The sequence below is a fragment of the Bradysia coprophila genome, unplaced genomic scaffold (genome assembly GCF_014529535.1).
Source record: "Bradysia coprophila strain Holo2 unplaced genomic scaffold, BU_Bcop_v1 contig_297, whole genome shotgun sequence".
NCBI classification, from domain to species: Eukaryota; Metazoa; Arthropoda; class Insecta; order Diptera; family Sciaridae; genus Bradysia; species Bradysia coprophila.
In genome coordinates this window covers 4,550,737-4,559,001 of record NW_023503555.1, presented here as the reverse complement: position 1 = coordinate 4,559,001, position 8,265 = coordinate 4,550,737, and the positions used below count along the sequence as shown (strand labels likewise).

The 8,265-nt window shown below is 35.0% G+C and overlaps 1 long non-coding RNA gene across 1 annotated transcript; it reads right to left on the bottom strand.

The window, feature by feature from the left end:
* Positions 1 to 4,728: 4,728 nt before the first annotated feature.
* On the bottom strand, positions 4,729 to 6,784 carry LOC119078588. Its single transcript, XR_005088032.1, has 2 exons — positions 6,635 to 6,784; positions 4,729 to 6,340 (listed from the first exon to the last, which is right to left on the bottom strand). It is a non-coding gene; the product is annotated as an uncharacterized LOC119078588 (long non-coding RNA).
* Positions 6,785 to 8,265: the final 1,481 nt, after the last annotated feature.

The following is an 8,265-nucleotide window of genomic DNA, read 5'->3' as shown; positions in this document are numbered from 1 at the left end:
ATTTCATTTCACTGGCTGGTTGTATACTAGACAAGCGATGAACTCTGGCTAATGCGTTCTTATAAGAAAAATGGATGTCAAAACTAATGAAGTAGAGGACTCAACCTCTTGAAAATATTTAGATCAGTCAAAGGACCAGATTCGATAATAACAATGATATAATAGCTTGCTGTCAACGAAAGTTTATCTCGGGATTACGAATATCACGATGTTCTACGCATATCGCATTAGTGTAATGTGAACGCAAATATTGCAAGGAACGCTTTCATGGCTATAGGAGAATTGAGTTTAGAAACTAAGGGTAAAATCTATTACAATTTAGTACTTTTCTACATAAAAAGACTGCTGTCACTGAATTATTTTTTCATGAACAAACTTCACTGCAGTAACATTTCATGGGAATGAATCAATGTGGAGTTGTTACACAAAAAATAGTACAGTGAGAATGAAGTACTATAAAAAAAATTTGGCGCCTCTACAGGCCAACCGACTAGGCGAATGAAGTTTTCCTCCATGCGAAATTGTTCTGAATAACTATCTAATTGCACATACATCTCTTACGCATATACATCTCTTTGTGGATAATACAAAAGAATTATGACCATTCCTGGCGTTCGCCCTCCGCTAGATAATTTTGACCCTGAACTCGATCGATTTTCAGTCTATTTCGAGAAATTAAATTATTAAAAATCATTGTAAACAAATCCGGTGAAATGAATTAATAATCAGTTAAAACCCACTCAAGTGGAAATGTGACGCAAGTCTCAACTTTCTAGGGGTTAGTTCGGTGAAAGCATTTTGCTGATTTACGATCACGTTCGGTTTGCTTAATTGAAAACTTTCTAGCGCTTTTCTTCACGATGTTTGGTCGTGAAGAAAGTGATAACTGTCATGACAGATGTTCGTGATTAATTGAATGTTTTGAGGAAGAAACATGTACAGGTGGAAAATATGTGGTCTTAATTAAGTAGTGGTTTTGAGCTGAGTTTGCTACAACGTTGTTGAACGGTAAGTGTCAAAAAATCGAAGTTATTTTAACTTGGCTCAAATTTGACCCGGAATTTTTAGTTTCTGAACGAGCTCCTAAATAGGGTACTGAAACTCGATAGTAAAACTCGTAAACACGTAAAGAATCATTTCATATAAAATGCTATGATCACTTTTGCTTGAAGTGCGTTGAATCCACGCATTTAGTGGTGTGGTGCATTGCGCTGTATAAAAAAGCGGTCGAATCCGATATTTTGCTAGGTTTGCATCTTTCATGAGGTTTTATCATTGGCCTAGGTACACATTTGTGAAAGATACTTAGAAATTTTTACTCAACATTTTATGCGCTAATAACCCTATTGGCTAGGGGTATGCGATGGATAAAGGATCGAGACTGGCGTAGTTCACAAAAAATTGTTATCGTCCCTAGATGTCAAAAATCGATTTTAAAAATTTTGAAAAATTCATTTGCAACTTGCGACAAATCATAGAGGCTAAAGTTTCGAGTTTTCGGCCTCCCCCTATTTGACCTTTAACAAAAAACTTCTTTGAGATTTTTGCTAGCTGTATCAGTCCTATTCTACTAATTGGAGTATAATGCGACTATGAAAAATTGAGTTGAACTTGAACTTGAAAATTCGGAAATTCATCTAGAAAATGATTCAATTTTTGCTCAAGTCGGATTAAATTCTTGGGAATGTTCTAGGCTATCCAGAACAGAAAAGTTTTTGAAAATCATCAGAGAAACGTTTGTGTCGTGAGTGTTTGTTTGGCCTAAAATTGTTGCAAAATGCCTCAACAAAAAAAATCGAATTTTTGAAAGTGTAAAAAATCTTCGATTTTAATCTTTTTGATCGAGCTGTGACCACAGATATTTTTTTTTTTTTTTTTTGTATATTTAGTTTATTCAATCAAATTAAGTACAAAATTAGTTTTTACATAAATATTTGAGGTTAAAATAAATTTACAGTCATCCAGACTTTTTCAAATTTATGTTCGAGATTTCTACATTTTGATTCGTGTTTGGACTCGATAATTGTTGTACTTTCCTCGTGTACTTCGTTGCGTCTATTCTCCACCCAGAATAGACGATACCAAATGTTGATTTGTTTCTCTGAGCTCAGCCGAGAACTCTTCGTAATTGAAGAACCCGTTCTCCTGAGCTCAGAGAACTAGTTAAAACAAGCTCGTTTTGGTTCAACAATAACAAAAAGACTGGTTTTATTCCATTAATTCACCTGCTTTTATACAAGAATTCTTCCCTACTACTTCCATACATAAATTTCGGTTCATTAACTCTTCGACTAATAATTGTCAAATTGACAATAATAATTCATTTTAAATAATTCAACGCATTTCACTTATCATGCAGTTATTTTCTTCAATAAGTATACTTTCAAACAGAAACGCAACTTATGCATTTTTGTTTCAACTCAAAACATTCTAGATCAATATTTGTATTGGAACAGCGATCTTGCCAACCTTCAAATACTCTGTCCAATTCGGACATTCTCCCCTCTGTCGGCAGACGCTTGTAATGGCTGTCTGGTGTTAATCGGAAACGTGTTAGATCGTTCTCTCCATGTTGCCAATTTCAAATGTTTTTAGATACTCATTAAAAGTGATTCCATTCAGTCTGACGGCTGCAGGCGGGCAAAAACGTAAAAAATTTTATCTGGCTGTAGATAAAACATTGAAACAATCTGTTCCCATAAAGGTACTAATTTCTTCTCAGGGATCGACAAAATAAAGAGCTCTTGGGTTAATTTCACAACTGCTGACTGCAGATAGTTCATTGTTAGGTTCTTTGATCTAATTACCTTTGCTTGCTAAGGCTTCAAATTTAACTGGCCGTTAATTAGAATTCAGGCTCTTTACTTGGTCAATGCTCAGAGTTTACTGGCATGATTCAGTGCTGCGTAATATTCAACATACATATATATACACATACATATATATATATATCAATTCTTCATGTCGTGGTCTTACATATGCACGATGCTCTTTCTTCATTGTTGAGTATCGTGCATCTTGCCACCTGATCTTCAAAAGGTATTTTCGATAGTCGTTTTTAGATCTAATGCATTGTACCCGAATTCATTCAATCAAGTGTACTAGATTAATTCAATTCATCAATTCAGTTCTTAGTTCAATTCAAAATTTGTTATTTTCTGTTATGACATATTTTCAAACAGCATATTCAAAGAAAGTTGTATTTACCCGAAATTGCATCTCTCTTTAATCATTAACAGACACATGTGTATTTACAACATAAACTTGCTTCCAATGTATCATGCGCATAGTTCAAAAAATTCTTCTAAAGTGTCGAATTTCACTCATTATTAGGGAGACGCCCTGTATAACAACAACACAGTTAATTATTTCAAAGAGGATCGTTCGATTAAAGGATTGCTCAATATTTACTAGAATTGATCAAAGATTCAAATTAATTGTTAGTTTCATTTCTGACGTATCCAATTACGTCGTTTAATATCAACTGGCCAGTCAGGTATTACATTTGAACAGAGATTGTGACTTCCCAGAACGTTTTCAATAATTTTCAAATCTGTGTGCCTTTAAATCACACATCAATCTCTGTTCATTTGATTCTACCGTTTATGGGTCTCATGCATGCATGATGATTTTACATTTAGCGTGCATTCTGTCAACAGAAATTTTATTCGGTTTCTTTTTGTATTGATAAGCTTGATAACATTTTTCTTCCTTGTGTCCTTAACAAATGTGTACTCTTCCTCACAAGATTGGCATTTTCCTGCCCCTCAATTTTTACTTGATCAGTTATGGCCGAATGATGGACCTTTTCAAATCTTCGTTTAATTTATTCATCAATATTGTTTAATTTTCAAGAATTTTATGATCAAACTTATCAAACATCGCTAATTTCTTTTCTAGTTCTTTTCACCCAATCAAGTTATTGCTTTTTGAATGATATAAAATTCACCAACATTAATTCGCTCAAAATTCTTTTCATTTTTTGTTGCTATTGTTTAGGTATTCGATCATAGATTGTGATTGATTGCAGATGAACTCGTAATCATGAATTTAATTACAGAATATCTTCCCTTCATTAGGTATTGAAACTTGCACTCAGTTCAAATTTAAATTCTTTGATCTTGCCCATCTTTCGATTTCAATCTCAGGCAGGCGATTCATCAATTTTTTCAAATTTCGATGTTAGGTTTTTCGTGGTTCCCCATACTTAGGTAGTGTTGATTCAATTTCAACATACTGTAAAGAAAGAATTAAAGTCATTGTTCAAATTTAACAACTTATCCTTTTTTCCCAAAATTGGTTCAACGTTCATAGTTTTGTGTTCCATCAGTTTGTGTGGCTGCCGACGAATTGCTATTTCCAGGTTTTCGTTTCTCAGTTGTCGGCGTCAAATAACATTTACCTGCCATTCAAGAATTAGTTGGTCCAGTATTTGTTTGCCTTTTGCGTTCGTCATTCATTCAGTCGTGTCATATGTCACAATAATTTCGATAACCTTGGGTTGTTCATCTTGTAGTTTCAATAAGATTCCATTGTTCTGGAAGTTTCTGATTTGTTGACTCGGTCCCGTCCATTGTTGGAGGTTCGCTTGTTGTTCGGTTGTTGATTTTTATATTCATCTGCTTGTACTTTCTTCGGTCTCGCGTGGTTTCAGCCTGTTTGTTCATAGACAGGATTTTTGTTCCAAACAGTTCAATGTTGTTTCTTCAACTGCCAGCTGACGATATGTCTTCAGTATTTTCGTTCTGCTACAGGATATTGCATTCGAAATGCATTTCTATCTCCTGCCACTTTCTGTACAGTAGATTTGTTAATAGGGCCGCTCTTGTCACTTTCAAGTGTGACCGCCATTACAGTATCGATTCATTTATTGACCTGCCACTTTCTGGACGGTGTGAGTTTGTTGATAAGGCCGCTTTTGTCACTTTCAAGTGTGACCGCCATTACAGTATCGATTCATTTATTGACCTGCCACTTTCTGGACGGTGTGAGTTTGTTGATAAGGCCGCTTTTGTCACTTTCAAGTGTGACCGCCATTCCATTATCGATTTATTCTTTGATTCAAATAGTCTCGCTGGTCATAACGTTACTATATATCATGGTGCGACAAGCATTTTTGTTAGCGCAACCTCGCATATTTTCATTTGTTTTCGAGTCAATGGTTTCAGATATCACAATATTTTCAACACTCATGTTTTTTTTGTATATTTGGTTAATTCGTTTTCAAGTTCAGTTGTTTCACAGGTTGTAGTTACGACTTTTTTCATTAGTTTTCAGTTTTAAATGTCTCAAGTGTCTCACCATGTTCCGTTGACCCATATTATTCAATATCTCAAGCTCGACAGTTTCAGGTATCCAACTGTTCAATGTTGTTGACCCAGATATTAGTACAATGAATGTTATCCATATGCAGACCTTTACTGGTATTCAGTCAACTTCAAATTCTTTTAAACTCTTCCGAATTGATAAGACTCATGAACAACCAACGATCAGACAGATTGCGTCCAAAATGCCTAAGCTGTCTTTACTTCATCCTGCGTCCAAGATGATGTAAAGTTTGATTATTTACTGAGTCAAACCTATTCTTCCAATTTTAAAAGATTTATTCATCAATTGAATACGTTCTTCGTTCAATCTTTTCACGATTCTTAATGTATTTTTCCATTTTTCATTTCACACACATTCTCGTGTTATTTACTTGTTTTCCTTACAGGATTTGATACTTTAAGTGCCTGCTATCTACAGGATTTTTCCATTTCCATCAATTTGTGTACTTTTGACACTTTGAGTGCCTGCTATCTGCAGGACTTTTTCCATTTCCATCAATTTGTATACTTTTGACACTTTGAGTGCCTGCTATCTGCAGGACTTTTTCCATTTTCATCAATTTGTGTACTTTTGACACTTTGAGTGCCTGCTATCTGCAGGACTTTTTCCATTTTCATCAATTTGTGTACTTTTGACACTTTGAGTGCCTGCTATCTGCAGGACTTTTTCCATTTCCATCAATTTGTTGTGTAATAAATTACCATTCGATGCTTCGAACCTGTCATTTACAGGAATTTGTTGCTAGGTGTCGCGTGTTGATTTTAACATCCTCGACGATTCGTACCTGCTGCTTACAGGAATTTTGTTTCCAAGTGTCGCGTGTTGATTTTAACATCCTCGACGATTCGCTCCTTCTGTTTACAGGAATTTCGTTTCAAGTTGTATCTACCATTTACAGGATTCGTGTTTCCAGTTGTGTTTCCAGGATTTTTTATTCAAGTTGTATCTGTCATTTACAGGAGTTGTTTCAATTTGTTGTGTGAATTGACCACATCCATCCGATGTTTCGTACCTGCCATTTACAGGAATTTGTTGCTAGGTGTCGCGTGTTGATTTTAACATCCTCGACGATTCGTACCTGCTGCTTACAGGAATTTTGTTTCCAAGTGTCGCGTGTTGATTTTAACATCCTCGACGATTCGCTCCTTCTGTTTACAGGAATTTCGTTTCAAGTTGTATCTACCATTTACAGGATTCGTGTTTCCAGTTGTGTTTCCAGGATTTTTTATTCAAGTTGTATCTGTCATTTACAGGAGTTGTTTCAATTTGTTGTGTGAATTGACCACATCCATCCGATGTTTCGTACCTGCCATTTACAGGAATTGTTTCAAGTTGCTTTTCGATTCAATTTGGTTTCAGTAGTTTTTCAGTATAGTGTCCATACCAATCTTCCCGGCTGTAGAAAGATTGCATATAAACAACTGTAATAATGCGGTGTGCTTGTGTGGTTTATAGTATTTTATTGCTATGTGAGACAAAATCGAGAATTACTTCGTATGTACATATTGTATATAACAAGTGAGCGAAGCGAACGCGTGTGTATACAATATGTACATAAGAAGTGATTCGAGATTTTTCTCACATAGCAATACGATATTTTATCTTCCATGTGTGACTATTTCATACATTCAGCGTTTCTGTATATAAACTCGAAGACATACAAACACCACTGAAAGGTTTGGCTTATGTGTATACAAAAGCATCATGTGTGACAATTAAACAAAATCATGGCAACAAATCGAAACATCATCGTGAATCTCGGTGGCCGAATCGGCTAGAGCGCGTCAGTTTTATGCATATGATCGTGAGTTCTATCCTCATAACAAACATTTTTTTCCATTTTTTTTTTCATTTTCTATCACAAAAAATAGTAAATAAACTGATCTCCAGTATAGTAGCTAGATTTTTAATCGAAGAAATATCTGCTGGGCACCGATGCCTTAGCCTTTTTGTCATATTGATTACACCATATTTGCAATGACACATTTCTCGGCAGATATTTGTCCAATCGAATAACTAATTGCGTTACCGAAATCCTGAGATAAAACACTACACAACGTAATTTTGAATAACAAGAATCCATTTAGTCAAAATTTGATTATTTTTCGTTCTAAATAAAATTATGCGAGTCACACATACACTCGCGACATTTTGTCGTGCACGTTAAATACTTATGTACTTTTTAAAATGATCAGACTACCTGCGACAGAGTCACTAACACATATATGGTCATTGCTTATGTTCTACATACATGCGGGGTTTCATGACAACAAAATCAAATGTAATCATGAGTCTCAATGGCCGAATCGGCTAGAGCGTGAACTTTTTATGCATAAGATCGTGAGTTCTCTTCCCGCAACAAACATTTTTTGTTTTTTTTTTTTTGTTTTTGTTTTATCAAAATAAATTGCAAACAAAGTATTCTGATCTCTTTATCGTAAGTAAACTTCCAATCGAACGAATATCTGCTGCGCACTGAGACCTTACGCTTTTTTACATATTGATACACCACGTATGCAATGGCATATTTCTCAGCAGATATTTGTCCAATTGAAAAACTAATTACGAAAGACATCCTTCGGTAAAACACAAAACAATGAAGTTTTGAATGAAGAGAATCCGTTTAGTCAAAATTTGATTTTTTTTTCGTTCTAAACGAAAAAAAAAAACACATGGCGTCGACACACACACACGAAATTTTGTAGTACATGTTGCTTATGTACTTTATAAATTGAGTCCCACGCTGCAACATTAGAGTATGCATATCTGGTATATTAGAAGACTCGGTGGTGTAATGGTTAGCGTAGTTTGTTGATATGCAGGAGGTTCGGAGTTCGAATCTCCGTCGGGTCATTGGTTTTTTTCTTCTAAATAAAAAACGGAAATAAAATTTACCCTAGAAGAGTAATAAAATTATATCCCTAGACAACCAGAATA